Genomic DNA, 18,913 nt, shown 5'->3' on the forward strand with positions numbered 1-18,913 from the left:
CCCTCGCGCTGACTCCCCAAAAGCCCGCCAACAATAGCTTACAGACTCAGAAGAAAGAACAACATTAATCCCAATTGGTTTACAAAGGAATACAATTCTCATTATCAGTAAATTTTAACCCAAACAAGCTTCCAGCACTCTCTCACAACAAAGAAGCATTCCTACTTTTAACAAAACAAAGAAGCCATTTTGATTACGTACACAGTAACAAAGAAAAAGAAGAAACCCCCTTTACACTACTATTTGAATTGATTGCTTTAGCTTTACTGATGAAGGAGCATTTAATTTCAAATCGTTCATGTATAGCAGATGTGTCAAGGTATAATTCATTTAGTTGTTTATGATTTGATAGCCCATTTTCATGATATTATTATTATTATTATTATTATTATTATTATTATTATTATTATCATTATCATCAGTGGTTTATTGTTATCACATGTGTCCAGATACAGTGGAAAGCTTGTCATAAATATGGTTCATGTAAGTGAAATTATTATAAAGTACATTGAGGTAGAACCAGGTAAAAATAATAACAATGCAGAATAAAGTACAAAAGCTGTGAAGAAAATGCTTACAATGCTGGTAAACATTAAAGCGCAAGATCATAACAAGGTAGATTGTGAAGTCAACATTTTATGGTACAAGAAGTCCGTGCAAGCATCTGTAAACTGTCCTTCAGCTTGATGGTGCTTGCTTTCAGGCTTTTGTATCTTCTCTCTGTTGGTAAAGAAAAGGCTCCAGTCTTCGATTAAGCTGGCTTCTTTTCTGATGTAGAGGGAGGTTTAGACAGACTTGGTTCTCATGATGTGCTGAGCATTGTCACGCAAAGCCTTTATGGATTTAGACAAAATGTATATGATGGTGCACTGATTAAACATTGATAAGGGTTGATAGGGACACTAAGAATTTCTTTATTCTCCAGTGGAAGTAGAGGCATTGGTAAGCTTTCTTGCTATGACATCAATGTAATCGGACCAGGACAGACTATTGGTGATGTTCACTCCAAAGTACTTGGAGGTCTCAACCCTCCCAACCTCAATGCCATTAGTGTAGACGAGAGCATGTGCACTGCTCCCCTCTATCTTCCTGAGGTCAATAATGAGTAGTTGTTATGTCATCAATGACAGAAAGGTTGTTGTCATGACACCATCTCACTAAGCTCTCTATCATCTTCCTGTACTCCACCTCATCGTTATTTAAGATACAGCCCGCTATGATGATGTCATCTCCAAACTCCTGCAATAGCAGAGATCATGTAAAGTTAAAACATTGGGTTCAATTTCAACAAGAAGTGAGAATGGAATGTAATGGATATGGGCATTGTATAGACAGAAGAGATAAGTTTGGTGAGCCATTTGATTACTAATTTAATTGGTTTGGCTCAACACTGTGGGCTGAAGAACTTGTTCCTGTGCTGTACTGTTCTATGTTCTATGTTTAAAGAAATCACCTTGCACATTACATTGAATTTCCTCTCTCTGCCTGCTCTGTGATGTGAACGCCCCAGCTATTAAATTGCAAGGATCAACATCTTTGTTGAAAATATCAAAAAGCAAATCTTTAATTGCATTAACCAAAGCACAGCACATACAGATTAATATTATTCCATTAATCTCAAAGGATTTATGGGGAATGTTTCTCTTTCTTTGGCATCTCCCTTTTCCACTGGGAGTTTATATTGGCAAAAATGTTCTACTGAACCACGGGGTACACTGAATGGGCAGATTATCCTGAGTGTCCATGTGTGATTTCTTGGCAGTGGGAAAGATTACCTTTGTCTGTCTGAAATATACTCAGCTGTTACTACAAATTCTATAATCTGATAATCCTTTGTTCCTAAATCTCAAAGGCTGAAGTGTCAATATTACTGAACAAAAGGTGAGCAATTTTATCTAAATTATGTGCCTGCAGGGAGGGTTTTCAGTCTGTTTAACAGAAGTTGGTAATGGGATGATCTTTATCGTAGGTTTGGCACAAAGTGTAATTTCAAAGTCTGAAATTTATACAAATTTCAGAAACAGTGAGAAGAGTCATAAGAAACTTTAGAAAGGCATAAACTGGTGAAATGGGCAGATGTGTCGATGGATGAAATGTAACTCAGAGTTATATTACTTCCATTTAAGTGTTTCAGTTAGGATGAATAAAGAACAACAATATCTGGATTAGAGAACATGATTTATGAGGAAAGGTTGAGCAAGGTAGGGCATTTCTCTTTGGAGCAAAGGAGGATGGGAGGTGACTTGATAGAGGCACATAGGATAACAATAGCCACAGATAGAACTTACAGCAATGGCTAATACCAGAGGGCATCCTTTTAAGGAGAGTGTGAGATATGTCAGTGTTATGTTTTTATTATGAAGCTCATCCCAGTAGAACACCTCAAATGCTCCAAGAAGAGGAGTCCATTTCCACTGAGAAATCCAGCCAAAATATTGACCCTTAGCCAACTTTCTCACAACTAAGGTCGGAATAAGGTAATTTTACCTTTTTTTTCTTTCCATTTTAAACAGAGATTGTTCAGGCTTCATCTTTCTGTGTCCTGTCCGAATTGTTGGAACCTGCCCAGACCATAAAACAGGGCCCTTCCTCTCCTGCTCCAGTTTTCTCTACAGGTGATGTCCTTGCCCCCAGCGCCAGACAGGCAACACAGCTTTCAGGACTCCCACCCATAATTGCTGAGGAGAATACCAATTCCCTAACTATGCTGTCACCACCACAGCTCCATTCCCTTCCACTCCTGTAACCTAAATAGCTCATGAGACCATAAAATAATTAGATATTGGAACAGAATTGGGCCATCTGGCCCATGGAGTTTGATCATGGTTGATTTATTATTCTTCTCACCCCAATTCTCCTGCCTTCTCCCCATAAACTTTGACATCCATACTAATCAAGAACCTATCTACTTCTGATTTAAACATACTCAATGACTTGGCTTCCACAGTAATCCATAGAATCACCACCATCTGGCTAACAAAATTCCTTTTCATCTCTGTTCTTAAGAGACATCCTATTCTGAGGCTGTGGTCTCTGATCATAACTCTCCCACTATTGGGAACCACTCAACGTGTCCACTATATTTACATGAAACCTCCTGGTTTCCTTGATTGCGTAAGTCTAGGGAAAACTCTCTCCGGTCCCACCAAACCCGTGAGACTGAGACACTTTCCCACCTCAAACCTTGGTTTGTGTGGATGCTGTGTAATTTGCTACCCTGTTACAAATTAGTGCCACAAAATAATGGATAGTACACTGCATATGATTAAAGGAATTATATTTATGAATCTTAACTAAAGGGTTTATAAAGAAAAACAAAAAGGAAGGGGCCCATTCTAATTAAACAGTCAAATGTGCACACGTTGGAGCTCATCCTGAACTTCACTGTCACTCACGCATTGGGTCCCCAGTCTGCGTGAAAGCACACACCATCTTGTATCTCGAAGAAACGGGTCTCCCGCTGGATTGTATCCTACGACTGGTTCTCCCCAGTGCCTTCTCTCTTCATCTCTTGCCAAAGCAAAAACAAAAACCCCAAGACCAAACTTAGTGGCCTTCACCAAGAAAACCTTCCACATCATCCCTTATCTACAACAATAACCCAAACAGGCTTAAAGCAGAACAGACTGTTCTCACAAAACTGCTAAATGAAATGCCTATGGCATAACAGTAAAGATGCAAACCAGGGCGTTACATACATCTTTCAATACTTGGTAAGTCTCAGTGAGATTTCCTCCTCAGTCTTCTAAACTCTAGTAAGTACAGCACCAAACATATTCCTCACATATTAACCCTTTCCTGGGAAAGCTCCCTACCCTTCCACCAATCTTTGTATCATCTGCAAACTTGGCCACAAAGCCATTAATTCAGTCAACCTGATCATTAACGTATAATGTGAAGAGCAGTGGGCCCAGCACCTGACCCCTGCAGAACACTATTAGTCACCCTTCAAGCAAGCAGAGAAGCCCCCCCCCCCTTTTATTCCAACTCTTTGCCTTCTGCAGTCAGCCAGTCAGCTACTAGCATCCTGCACTGTAGAGCTATAGTCAGTTTACTCACCTTCCCTCTGGAGCCTACTGTCATCTACATTTAAAGCGCAGCAAAAGGCCTTTCAATCCAGCAAGTTTGAATTGACCTTTGCAGCCATCTGCTCTAATTCCATTTAAAGTTTAATGTTCAAAGTAAACTTATTATCATATTCATATATGCCACCATATACAACCCTGAGATGCACTTTCTTGTGGACATACTCAACAAATCTATAGAATAATAACTATAACAGATTCAGTGAAAGACCACCAAACTAGGGTGTTCAACCAGAGTGCAGAGAACAATAAACTGTGCAAATGCAAAAAGAAGAATCAATAATATAAATAAATAGACAATAAATACCAAGAATGTCAGATGAGGGGTCCATGAAAGTGAGTCTATTAGTTGTGAAAATATTTCAATGATGAGACAAATGAAGTTGAGTGAAGTTATCCTCTTTGTTTCAAGAGTCAGATGATTGAGGGGTCATAACTGTTCCTGACCTTGGTGGTGTGAGTCCTGAGGCTCTTGTACCTTCTTCCTAATGGCAGCAGTGAGAAGCACCTGGTCCATAGCCTTCTATGCTTTGTCCCTACTGGACCTGTCCAAAGGCTAATGTGCCTGCACTGCTAGCTCTTGAATCCTTTCTATTCTCGTCATTGTGCTTCCTACCTTTGACTGTTGACAAAATCTATTGACGTTTCTTAAGGACATGTTCATTGCTTCCTGCACTATGTTAGATAACCTTTTCCTTCCTTGATATGTTTGATTTCTGAGGCTTAGAGCCCAGTTTATCGACTCTGAGACGAAGTTCTTTGAGCACCTGACATTTTGTGCAGACATGACTACTGTGAATCACTGACCTCTAGCAGCTCCCACTGGTTGCATGTCCGATACATCACCCCTCATGCCATTTCTGTCATCAAATTTGTAAATTAAGTTTTTCAAGTTTCTATTTATAATGTCTAATTATAATTAAGACTAGTTAATAATCTTGTTTAAGATTAAAAAAAGAAATTAGTTACATTTTTAGCTCTAGATTGTTAATTAGAGTGAATCACTTTAAAATAGAGATGAAGAGAACCATGAGACATTGGTGTAGAATTAAGCCATTCAGCTCAGTGAGTCTGCTTTGCTATTCATTCATGGATGACTTGTTATCCTTCTCAACACCATTCTCCTGGCTTCTCTCCATAAGCTTTGACACCCTGACTAACCAAGAACCTATCAAACTCTACTTAAAAATATACTCAGTGACTTGGTCTCCTCACCCCTCTGTAGCAATGAATTCCACAGACTCACCACCCTCTGACCAAAGAAATTGTTTCTCATCTCTGTTCTAAAGGGACATCCCTCTACTCTGTCAATGTGTCTTCTGCTCCTAGATTCTACCCACTATAGGAAACATCCTCTTCACGTCAACTCTATCCAGACCTTTCGATATTCGATTGGTTTTAATGATATCCTGCCTCATTCCTCTAAGCTCCAGTGAGTAGAGGTTCAGAGCTGTCAAATGCTCCTTTCGTTCCTAGGCAAATTACAAAACTCACTAATCAATTAATATCCGGCTTGCTTAGATATTGCATTCTCCTTGGTTTTCAAACTCTTAAGCGAAGTTTCCACCATTACTTATTTAATCCTAACTTTTTAAAACACATCACTGCAGCATTAACTTTCCTGTTTTGCCAAACTGCAACACTACACCAAATTCTGACACTGCACTCTACTGAAGAAGACCTCAGGTTGAATGCGTCCATTCTTACACTAAACCTCTACAAACAACTGCCCCAGCGCTTCACTTTAAAGATAATGATGACTTTTATTTGTTATATGTACATTGAAACATCAAAACATGAAATGTGACAAGACCAACACAGCCTGGAGATGTGTTGGAGAGTAGCCCACAAGTGTTAGCAAGTTGTGGGCATGTTAATAAGTTAGTAAGTTAGCAAGTTAGTAAGTTGTGCTGGGCATTCTATGTTAATGTCAGAAGCGTGCTTTCAGCACCAACAGAGAAGGCCCACAACTTGCTAACCCTGACTAACCTGTATAGACAGAGGTGGGAATTGAACCCCAGTTGTTGGTGCTATAAAGCTTTACACCAACCACTATTCTACCATGCCGTTAGGGAGGGCGTGGAACATGTATGAAACCAGTGCTGAAGTTACAAGGGAAAAAATAGAGAATTTAAAGTCCTTCTCCTCAGAGGTGAGAAGGTTGAAGGGAAATCTGATAAAAAGTGTTCAAAATCTTGAAGGGTTACAATGGTAGTAAATAAACAGAAACAATCAGAATCAGGTTCAATATCACTGCATATGATGGAATATTTGTTATCTTACAGCAGCAATAGAGTGCAATACACAAAAACTAACAATTACAAAAAGAAATATATACAGCATATACATTAAATAAGTAGTGCAAAAAAAGCAAAACTGAAGTAGTGTTTATGGATTTTACTTTTCATGCAGTAAAGCTAGCAAAGACAAGACACATACTTAGAGAATGGGCGCATAAGGAAAAATGTTACATGATATGTGCTGTGATTGAGAATGCATTGCCTAAATGAGAACTAGAAGTAACCCGCAAAAGTGGATTTGGTAAATAATCGAACAGACAACTTTGCAGGACAAGAAAAGCAAACTACAACATATCAGGTATGTAACTCTTTCACAAAGCGCTTTGAAAACTCTCAACGATCAGGCAGTAAGTATGGAAATATAAACAATTAATATCTTAGGTCTGAGCCCTTTTGTCAGATGTACATACATCATTTATGTTCTTATGTAAAACAGTGGCTCTTGTGAAGAAAATGACTGCACTTTTAGAAGAAATGTTGAATTTTTCAATTATTGAATTCTATGGAAACTTTGCGCTTGTATGGAGTCTAGATACTTGAAAGAAATGGCCATGCTTCGACAATAGGAAGATTGATTTTCTGACCCCAGCAGTAGCATTGGCATGTATCAACATATGAGAAATTCAATACTTTGGCCAAATTTCTAGTCTTTTTTAATATAACCAGTGTTTTGCAGAAATCAGCATAACAGTTGTTAACATAAATCTGGAAAAGGGTCTCAGAGCTGTAATTTATTTTGATTTTACTTAGAGATACAGCATGGTAATAGGTCCATCTAACCCACTTACACTGATATGACCAATTAGGCTTCTAACTCATACATCTTTAGAGTGTGAGAGGAAACTGGAGCACCCCAGTCATGGGGAGAACGTAAAAACTCCATATAGAAAGTTGCAGAATTGAACCCAAGTTTCTAGTACTGTAAAAGTGCTATCGTGCTATTATTTTCTATTATTAGGTTAGATTAGATTCAGCTTTATTGTCGTCGTGCCGAGTACAGATACAAAGCCAATGAAATGCAGTTAACATCTAACCAGAAATGCAAAGAATAGTGTTATTTACAAAATAACTGCAAATAAAAAGTAAGTGCTACAGCACACTAATATCAAAGTACTGAGATAGTACAATATGGGTGCAATACTGCTTAGCACTGTGATGTGACGTTCAGCAGGGTCACAACCTCAGGGAAGAAGCTCTCCCTGTGCCTGCTGGTGTGGGAGCCGAGGCTCCTGTAGCATCTATCAGATGGGAGGAGAGTAAAAAGTCCATTGTTAGGGTGAGATGCGTCCTTGATAATGCTTTTCACCCTGCCCAGGCAGCATGTATGGTAGAAGTTCCCAATGGTGGGCAATAGGGTGCTGATCACCAGCTGGGCAGTTCTCACCACCCACTGGAGTGCTTTGCGGTCCAATACAGGACAATTGCCATACCACACTGAGATGCAGTTGGTGAGTATGCTCTCAATGGTACAGCGGTAAAAGTCCGTCAGTATCCTGGGACAGAGCTGAGCTTTCCTGATGCTCCGCAGGAAATAAAGGCGCTGTTGTGCCTTTTTGATCAGGATAGAGGAGTTCACGGACCAGGTGAGATCCTCAGAAATGTGGACACCAAGGAATTTGAAGCTTGATACACGCTCCAAGACAGCTCCGTTGATGTATATGGGGACATGAATGTGGCTCCTAGCATGCCTGAAGTCCACAATGATCTCCTTAGTGTTCTGGGCCAGGTTGTTGTTGGCACATCACACGGCCAGGTGCTGGACCTTGTCCCTGTAGGCCGTCTCGTCATCCCCTCTGATCAGGCCAACCACCGTGGTGTTGTCTGTGAACTTGATTATGGAGTTAGAACCATGTACAAGAACGCAGTCATGGATGAAAAGGGAGTACAGAAGAGGGCTCAGCACACAGCTTGGAGGCATGCTGGTGTTCAGGGTGAGAGTGGAGGAGGAGAGGTTGTCTAACTTAATAGATTGGGGTCTGTTAGTTAGTAAGTCCAAGGTCCAATTGCAGAGGGGTGAGCTGATACCAAGCTGGCGAAGTTTGGTGATCAGCTTGGAGGGGATCACGGTATTGAATGTCGATCTAAAATCAATGAACAGCATTCTGACGTAGGATTTGGGGCTGTCCAGGTGGGTCAGGGCAGAGTGAAGTGCCGTGGAGATGGCATCCTCTGTTGACCTGTTGCTGTAATTCTATGACTACGTTATCATTCCACCCCATACACTAATCACTAACTACAATGTTGCTCTCTTCCCACAGATGTTTTCTGAGATTTGTTGAGTGCTTCCAGCATTTCCTACTTTTATTTCAGAATTTCAGCATCTGAAGGGATTTTAAAATTTCATTAACATATATCTAATTATTGGCAGGCATTATTCTCCATGGAAAGGCATTTGCATTTTGAACAAAGTAGGGAGACAATGAAATTTGAAAGGCCAGTTAATTCAAATTGCTTTGTGGAACATTTGCATTCTGATGGAGTCCCGTCAAGTTGATTGACAGCCTACCAAAGTGTCATCCAACAACTGGTTGTTAGCGTTGAAGGAGAATCCAAAGGAAGGGGAATGAGCTGAAATAGTTTCAATTAAGCTTAAACATCCTGTTGAGATTTATTCACTCCAAATACTCAACGACTGGAGCTAAAATTCTTGCAAATGCCACAACAGATCTGTATTGGCATGAACCGTGCCCAGCTGCTGAGGTATCATGACCTCTCCTTTACTGCCATCATAGTAAAATGTGACTTTGTGCCAGCCATCCGCAAAGGAAGCTCAAATGGTGAAGTTCATTGTGTATGTGTGTGTTTTTTTTTGCTTCATTGCGTTTTGAAAATCAGGCCTGCCTCAGTGAGAGCCAAGAGATAATACCATAGAGTTTTCATATCTGGTCCATCAGGCCAAGCTGGCTGAATCTCGTCTTGGGCAGAATTTTCAGGTTTGGCCGGTGTGTAGGTCCAATCCTAATGCAATGAGAGATGGACTCAAATAAAATTTATATCATGGAAGGAGGCCACTTGGCCAATTACAACAGTGCAAAGAAGAGCTAGCAAGCTTGATCCCACCCTCCAGTGGTAAGTCCAAAACCCTGCGTGCCACGGTTCCCTGAAGGTGAAGAAGAATTTTGTTTCTACCAGCCTTTCAGTCAGTGAGTTCTAGCCCCCTATAACCCTCCAGTTCAAAACTTTTTTTTACATCTCTCCTCTAATCTTTCTATTGATTATATTTATAATTATTTTAAATATTATATTTTTCACCCATCCTCCATGGAAAAAGGACCCTCCTATTAGTTGTATCTTGGTCCCTCATGTCCTTTATATACCTCAGTTTTATATACTTTATCCTCTTCTGTTCCAAAAACTACTTTAGCATTGCCAATCTTTCCCCTTTGTGGCAGTTTTCTATTCTGGAAACCTCTGCCCCCACTTCAGTGCAATCACATTTTTCCTGTTATGTAACATCTGACAGAACTCAAGCTGTGTTTATACATAGTTCTAACATAACCTTCCCAAACAGATATCCCATGGCTCTGCTTATAGGGAAAAATCCTGCATGCCATTTTAATCACCTTGTCCCAGCACCTTTCAGGATTCGTGGATTCTTAGTTCTTCCATGCCTCTCAATTTCTTCCAATTACTCCCTTACTTCTCATACTTCCCCAAATGAATGACCTCTGACAGCACCAGATTAAATTTCACTTGTCGCACTTCTGCCCAACAAACCAGGCAATTTACATTTACATTGTTGACTTGAGACATTCTCCGCTTCTCTTTCCACAGATGCGGCCTGACACACTACGTTTTGCCAATTTTTTCTGCTTTTATTCCAAGTTTCCGGCAGCTATTACTTGTCCTCACAGTCGGCCAGGCGGCCAACTCTGTATCACATCCAAATCTCCTCCTCGTTTGCTATACTTGATGTCCTGCTACTGATGGTGTGATGAGATGAATACGTGGGCTGCCGTTGGTCTAAGGAAGACAGGATTAAGATTCCTAATTTAAGAGATGGAGTTGCTTTACCTCATCACTGGTACCACCCTACCCGACGTCTAGGACAGAAATAAGCAACATGCTGGAAAAACAGCAGTAATATCAAAAAGAACCCTTCCCACACTGCTCATGGACTGTTGGTCCCACTTCCTCCAGGGAAGAGGCATCTGCCCCAGGACCACCAGACTTAAAAACTTCCTCCAAGTTGTCAGGCTGATCAACTCCTCCACCTATTAACCCACCCCACCTCCAGCACATTATGATTTCCTGTCAGGGTTACCTTATGTACAGATATTCCTCGACTTAGGTTTCAGCAACTAAGCTACAGAGAAAGGTTGAACAAGTTAGGTCTTTATTCTTTGGAGCGTAGAAGGTTGAGGGGTGTGGTAAACCATGTATATCTGTCTGGACACGCCCCTCTGCTGACTGCCCCTGGACTCCTCCCACAGACCCCTGGACAAAGGTGATTGTGTCACTGCTCCTCCCACAGTCCAGGGCAGTCATCCGGCATGGACGTGCTCTGTTTTACTGCTAATAAAAGCCTTCCGGTATTTACTCTACTTCCAGTCTTTTGGAGTTATTGATAGTGCATCAATGGGGGACTTGATAGAGGTATTTAAAATTATGAGGGAGATAGAAAGAGTTGACGTGGATAGGCTCTTTCCATTGACAGTAGGGGAGATTCAAACAAGAGGATATGAGCTGAGAGTTAAAGGGCAGAAGTTTAGGGGTAACACGAGGGGGATCTTCTTTACTCAGAGAGTGGTAGCTGTGTGGAACCAGCTTCCAGTAGAAGTGTTAGAGGCAGGTTCGATTTTGTCATTTAAAAAAAAATTGGATAGGTATATGGATAGGAAAGGAATGGAGGGTTATGGGCTGAGTGCAGGTAGGTGGGACTAGGTGAGAGTAAGCATTCGGCACAGACTAGAAGGGCCAAGATGGCCTGTTTCTGTGCTGTAATTGTTATATATAATTATATAGTTCACTTTATGTACACACAATCAGTCTATGTATGTAATGTGATCTTATGTATTGTGTTTTTTTTATTGTAAGAGTTCCCAGCCTGTAGTCCACAGACCCCTGGGTTAATGGTAGGGGCCCATGGCGTAAAAAGTTGGGAATGCCTATTTATTGTGTTCTTTATACATACTGTGTTCTTATGCTGCATTGGATTGGGAAGGACAATCATTTGTTTCTCTTTTACACTCATGTACTGATGAATGACAATAAACAGTCTTGAGCACTCCTGTGAAAATTAGAGGAAGTGATGTTCCTCTTTTGCCAGACAGTGGAACAAAATGTTTCCTTCAAGGCCAATGAACTGATTATAAGTTCTCACCGTCAGAAACTATACAATTTAAGCACTTCATTAGTTTGGATTTGTAGATAACTCAAGGCAGAATTATGCCCAAATGTTGGTGACCCATGTCCGGCAACCTTAGCCAATAGGAGAATTACTTGTAAAATGAACTTTAAACTGAATTCATCCATTGGGTCATAATATTCCTGCTTTATAATCAGAATCAGAATCAGACTTTAATTGCCAAGTACCTGTGCACGTACAAGGAATTTACTTCCGGCAGATGTTGTCTCTCTGCTCATAACAATAATAATGATAAATATAAATGAAAATATAGATTATACATACAAGTAGTGCAATCCAAGTAATAGTTAGCCGACAGTTAACCGGCAGTTAACTGTTCAGCAAAGTGACCGCAGTAGGGAAAAAACTTCTCCAGTGCCTATTAGTCTTAGTCTGGAGGGATCTGAAGCGCCTACCAGACGGAAGCAGTTCAAACAGTCCGTGCGCAGGATGGAAGGAGTCCTTTATGACGTTCCCTGCCCTCTTCTTCAACCTGAAAGAGTAGAGTCCACAATAGAGGGCAGGGAGGCTCCAATGATGCGCTCGGCAGTCCTCACTGTGCGCTGTAGTCTGGTTCTATCCTGCTTGGTGGCGGCTCCAAACCACACAGTGATGGAGGTGCACAGGACAGACTCAATGACTGCAGTATAGAACTGCAGCAGCAATTCCTGAGGCAGACCATATTTCCTCAAGAGCCGCAGGAAGTACATCCGCTGCTGGGCCTTCTTCAGGATGGAGCTGATGTTCTGCTCCCACTTCAGATCCTGAGAGATGGTGTTTCCCAGGAACCTGAAGTTCTCCATGGTGGACACAGGGCTGCTGAGGACTGTGAGGGGGGACATAACGGGGGGGATGTCCTATTAGAAGAGCAGTGAAGTTATAACTAACTTGTAAGACTCTTTAATTCTGCCACCTGACTTTCATTTTATGTTTGTGTTTTAAAGGATGGTGCTTGCCAGTGTGGAAGGTGCAAACCAGCTCCAAACAGCATTTCTCTCATTTCTTGGCTCTTTAGTGATTGGCCCATTAACCCTAGGCTTTGTAAAGCTGGACTTCTGCTGCAATTTAATGAAATGCAGTCTGAGAGAATGGAGTATTTGCTGATAGTTATTACCCTTTATTTATACAGTTCTGAACAAAACAGACTGAGGATTAAAGGTTTATTTACAGTTGCAATGTGAAGTACAAGGGCTGAATCGAGGCGGTGGGGCCTGAGCCTCAGAGCAGTGAACGAGCCAATGTTTGGCCATTGCTGGGAAGATATGAAGTTGAGTCAAAGCAGCATGGCCTGGGCCTGAATGAGGAACAAGCCGATGTTTGATCCAGTTAAGTGCTGGAACAGATTGGAAAGATAAGGTATCGGCTGAATAGAGACGCCAGGTCCACACCCAAGAACATAACGAAGTGGCAGCCCCAGGACTGAGAGTGAGGGACGACACAAAATTTGGCTGAGTTAATCATCGGACCAGATAGAAAAAGTCAGGCTGTTGGGGCCAGAGGTGAGGAGCAGGTCGATGTTCAGCTCCCTGCTCATGAGGTTTCTTCATCTCTGTACTAAACTGAGGGCAGTGGCCTGCAACTAATGTGTTCCTGGATAGGCTGTGACCAGATTCATGGCTGTGGACTCACTTCCATGAATTTCAGTTCTGAATGTTATTAGCTTACTGTTATTGCTTGCACGATTTGTTTTTTTCTCTCTGGACATTGGGTGTTGCCCTTTTTGAATGCGTTCTATTGGGTTGCTTAGTTTTGTGGCTGCCTGTAAGGAGATGAATCTAGGTTTGTATACAGAATACGTATTTTGAAAATAAATGTACTTTTAACTTTGAACTTTGATTCTTACAGCTTGGTTGGAGGGAAGCAGAGAGGGACATAATGTTCCCACAAACTTTTTTTTGTGATTTCTTCGTGATTTTTATAAATGACCTGGATGAAGAAGTGGAGGGATGGGTTAGTAATTTTGCTGGTGACACAAAGGTTGGAGGTGTTGTGGATAGTGTGGAGGGCTGTCAGAGGTTACAGTGGGACATCGATAGGATGCAAAACTGGGCTGAGAAGTGGCAGATGGAGTTCAACCCAGATATGTGTGAGGTGGTTCATTTTGGTAGATCAAATATGATGACAGAATATAAGACTCTTGGCAGTGTGGAGGATCAGAGGGATCTTGGGGTCCAAGTCCATAGGATGCTCAAAGCAGCTGTGCAAGTTGACTCCGTGGTTAAGAAAGCATACATGTGATTGAGTTTAGGAGCTGAGAGGTAATGTTGCAACTATATAGGACCCTGGTCAGACCCCACTTGGAGTACTGTGCTCAGTTCTGGTCGCCTCACTACAGGAAGGATTTGGAAACCATGGAAAGTGTGCAGAGGAGATTTATAAGGATGTTGCCTGGATTGGGGAACATGCCTTATGAGAACAGGTTGAATGAACTCGGCCTTTTTCCTTGGAGTGACGGAGGATGAGAGGTGACCTGATAGAGGAGTACAAGATGATTGTTTGGATAGTCAGAGGCTTTTTCGCAGGGCTGGAATGATTAGCACCTATGGGCACAGTTTTAAGGTGCTTGGAAGCATGTACAGAGGCGATATCAGGGGTAAGTTTTTACGCAAAGAGTGATGAGTGTATGGAATGGGCTGCCGACAACGGTGGTGGAAGTGGATAAAATAATGTCTTTTAAGAGACTCCGGAACAGATACATGGAGCTCAGAAAAATAGCTCCTATGTGTAGCCCTAGGTAATTTCTCAGGTAAGGAGATGTTGGCACAGCTTTGTGGGTCAAAGGGCCTGCATTGTGCTGTAGGTTTTTTGTTCCTCTGTTTCAAACTTGGATGAGCAGGTTGTAGTCTCTTTCTCTAGATAACAGAAGAATGGAGGCCGGATAGCTGTGATTGGATGGGACAGGCAAAGGAAAAATCTTTATACCTGTGGTAGAGTTTACAGCCAGGGGTTACTAATATAAGATAGTTACTTATAAATCCACCTAAGTATTAATAATTAGCTTTATTTTCACATGTACATCAAAATATTGAAACTTACAGCAAAAAGTGTCTTTTGCGTCAACAACCATAGTCTGGATATGGGCTGGGGGAAGTCCCACATGAGCCACCATTTTCTCCGTGCCTTCACAACTTACTAATCCATATATCTTTGGAATGTGGGAGGAAACCTAAGCACCTGGAGGATATCCACACTGTCATTGAGAGGATGTATAAAATTCTGAAAGACAGTGGCAGGAATTGAACCCAGATTGGTGAGTTCTAGTAACAGCATTACACTAACCACTATGCTACCATGCCACTCCCCCCCCAATGGGAAGGAGGAAAAGATGTTTCCCCATGAAATAATTGAACCAAGGCGATTACTATAAAAGGAAGTAGCTAATGTGTGATTAAAAAGAATTTGGATTGAGGGATAAAAGGGCATAAAATGAAATGCTAATGATTGGGTGAAAAGAAGTAAGAGAAAGCTCGTGTACAGTGTAGATGCCAGCACAGATCAGTTGGGTCAATTGGCTGCTTCTTGTACGTAAGACTTTGTGAGATTCAATGTCAATGCCAGAATCAGGTTTATGATCACAGGTGTATGTCGTGAAATTTGTTGTTTTATAACAGTTGTACAGCTCAGTACATAGAAGTTACTGTGAGTTACCACAAGGAATATTAAAAAAAATATGAAGTAGTGTGATAAGGGAGCAACATACTGAGGAAAAAGAAACACAAAATGCTGGCAGAACTCAGCAGGCCAGACAGCATCTGTGGGAGGAGGTAGTGACGATGTTTCGGGCCGAAACCCTTCATCAGGAGCCCAAAACATCGTCACTACCTCCTCCCACAGATACTGCCTGGCCTGCTGAGTTCTGCCAGCATTTTGTGTTTTTATTTATTTCTAGCATCTGCAGATTCACTCGTGTTGCCTTTGAACATACTGAGGAAGTGGGAAGTTGAAACTACTCACTCTTTCCACTGTTGACTCCTCAGTGAAGACTGGTGTGTGTTTCCCGACTTTTCCTTACTGAAGTCCACAATCAATTCCTTGTTCTTATTGACATTGAGTTCAAGTTTGTTGTTGTTTCACACTCAACCGGCCAACATATCTCACCTCTGTGTGCTTACTTGTCATTATCTGAGATTCTGCCAACTGTTGTGAACTTATAGCCATGCTTGCATAAGTAGCATAAGCAGGAAGAGGCCATTCATCAAAGCTGATTCGGCTCCGCCATTCAAGATAATGGCTAAAATATCTTTCAATCTGCTCTGGGATCCATATATCTCTCAGTTGTAGACTGAATATGCCCACTCCCTTCTGAGGTTACGGATCACTAAACACACTGTGGTCATTAGCAATTGGTCTGCTAATTATCTAACGATGCCTTATCTGTTTGTCAGAAAGTTTCAAGGGTATCCAAGAAATATATCCTCTTCTTGATTTTACTACACTTGAACTGCCGGTGCAATTTCCTCACTCTCCAGCAAGAAAATGGAGTTTGTTGGCATCGTTGTCAATCCTGTTAGAGTACATGCAGCCTAAAGATGCTGAATTTCTGTGTTACAATCTGGGAGAATGAAATGAACCAGAAAAAGGACTAAGACAATTTGTTCTGATTACCATTTAGACCCTTAGGAAAGCAGAACCAAAAGTCTTTAGCCTGGGAGCCGAAAAATTTTTCAGGTGCATAGCAACTTTCTTTGTTTACCTTTAGAATTTTAACACCAAAAATAGTAGGGGCAATTAGACTGTATTATTGCTGTTAGTGTGAGTGGCCCGCTTCATTTTCTAATGGCAATATCCAGGGACAATTTACACCATTCCTATTTTCCTCTTTTCAACAGAGAAAAACGCAATTCAAAAAGGAAAACACATGGCTTGTCTGCTGAGGCAAGGTTGTTGCTTCACTAATGAGATGAGACGGACTGAGGGTGCTGAAGCAAGTGTGGTTATGACCTTTTCATTCAAGCAATTAATACAGAATTGCTATTTCAGCTATTCATTTCCTTCCGCCTTTCTTTCCATTATTACCACATTTTAATCACCGCTATTTATCTGCCCCTCGCAACCTGCCTTTCCAAGTTACAAAATTCCATCTCAGGAGGGACTAGGCCGGGGGTCGGCAACCCGCGGCTCCGGAGCCACATGTGGCTCTTTTACGTCTGTGCTGCGGCTCCCTGTTGCTTTGGGAAATAATTGGTTGTGGCGACCCTTTTCCTGGCACATCCGAACCGACTCACAATTAGATAGCCTACGGGGGTTTGCGAGCACAGAGCTTTGGAGCCTCTGTGCACGGGGTGGGGGGGGGGGGCAGGTTGAGGGAGGCTTAAAAGTGAGGCTGAAGATTTCGAATAAAGTTTTTTCCTTCGACTGTAGTTACCGACTCCGTGTCGTAATTTTAGCGCTGCGTGTAGCACACCGCTACATGGTCAGTATTTAATTAAAATGTATTTTATGTTAGCTTGTTAGTTTTTGAAATGTAAATCTAAATTTGAAGATTATGGTGATCTTGTACAATCTAAATAAGACGTTGTGGCGACCCATTTCCTGACACATCCGAACCGGCTCACAATTAGCCAGCGTTCAGGCTAAGGGAGATAGCCTACGGGGGTTTGTGAGTACGTGTCTTTTGCAGCATCCGCGCCCATGGGGGGCGGGTTGAGGGAGGCTTAAAAGCAAGGCTGTTTAGTTCGAATAAAGCTATCTTTGACTGCAGTTTACTGACTGCGTGTAGCAACCGCTACAACATGTTTTTATCGCTGGCTGTCCAGAGGGGAGGTGCTGAAACGCTTTGTCGCGTGTCTGGAAGAAGTGAAAACTTTCCTGGGCAGCAAAGGGCTCAACTTTCCTGAGCTGGAACAGCCAGAGTGGCTGGAAAAGCTACACTTCATGGTAGACATGACAGCGCACCTGAACACGCTGAACACAGCTCTTCAGGGGAAAGGACGTACAGCCCTGCACATGTTGGAGGATGTTTTGGCATTCGAGCGCAAGTTGACTGTGTTTGCCAGAGATTTACAGAAAGGCACATTGTCTCACTTCCCCAATTTGAGAGAGTTCAAACAAGGTCACGACATGATAAATTCGGAGTATTTACATTCTGCAATCATCGCAATGCAAACATCGTTTGGGAAACGCTTCTGTGAGTTCAGAGAGGAAAAAAACACATTATCCTTCCCGGTCACTCCCCTAAGCATAGATCCATCCCTACTGAATACGACTGCATTGTCAGGTGTGAGTCAATCTGAACAAGTATGATAAATATTTTAATTGCCTATTATTTTACGTATATTCATATGTTTTCATTGTTCAGTGAAATAGTCCTTTTATTTTTCAGGTTGACAGCTGGCTGACGTTATTTTTGGTTTGCTGCTGGCGGCAAATTTAAGTTTGGCGTTTTTCATAAATACAAGAAGGACTCAAATAGACGTTGGGTATTTTACTTCAAAGTAACCTTCAACCCAACGTCTTTTTTTCGGAGTTCAAAATGTTTTTGTTGCATGCAGAAATGTAATTTCGTTTTCTCTGCAGGAGTTCATCAATTTCATAAATTCAACACATTATAGTTTGTTTATACATAGCATAAAGGCAAAACAAAACGTTGTATGCAGTGTTATTTCATTTTAAATGTCAAACGGGTTTTGCGGCTCCCAGTATTTTCTTTTCTGTGGGAAACGGGTCCAAGTGGCTCTTTCAGTGGTAAACGTTGCTGACCCCTGGACTAGGCAGAATATTAGTTAGACGTAGGCTAGATGGGCCAAAGGGCCTGTTTATGCACTGTGTTGTTCCGATATTCTATAAAACTTGGCACTGGGTTGTGATTTATTTGAAGCATTCGGAGTGGTGTCCAAATAATAACTTATGGAGGCTGTCTCTAGCAGCGGAATGCTATCATGATTTGAATCAATTCTTGTGTCTGAGACAGGCGTCAGTACTGCTGAATTCCTCTCCCGAAATTATGTTGCAAAGTCTAAGCTGAATCCAGTGCAGTATTGAATTGGCACTGCACTGCCCAAAGTGCCATCTTTCTAAAGACATTTGAAGACCTAGGACATGTCAGTCTCATCGGGGGATGTAGAAAAGTCTGTTACACAACAATGAAGCGCAGCAGGGACATTCTGTCAGTAATCCTGGAAAATATTTGCCTTAGACCAGCATTACTGGAACTTGCAGGAAATTTAACAAGAGCTGAACAT

Source organism: Hypanus sabinus, chromosome 25 (genome assembly GCF_030144855.1).
Source record: "Hypanus sabinus isolate sHypSab1 chromosome 25, sHypSab1.hap1, whole genome shotgun sequence".
NCBI classification, from domain to species: Eukaryota; Metazoa; Chordata; class Chondrichthyes; order Myliobatiformes; family Dasyatidae; genus Hypanus; species Hypanus sabinus.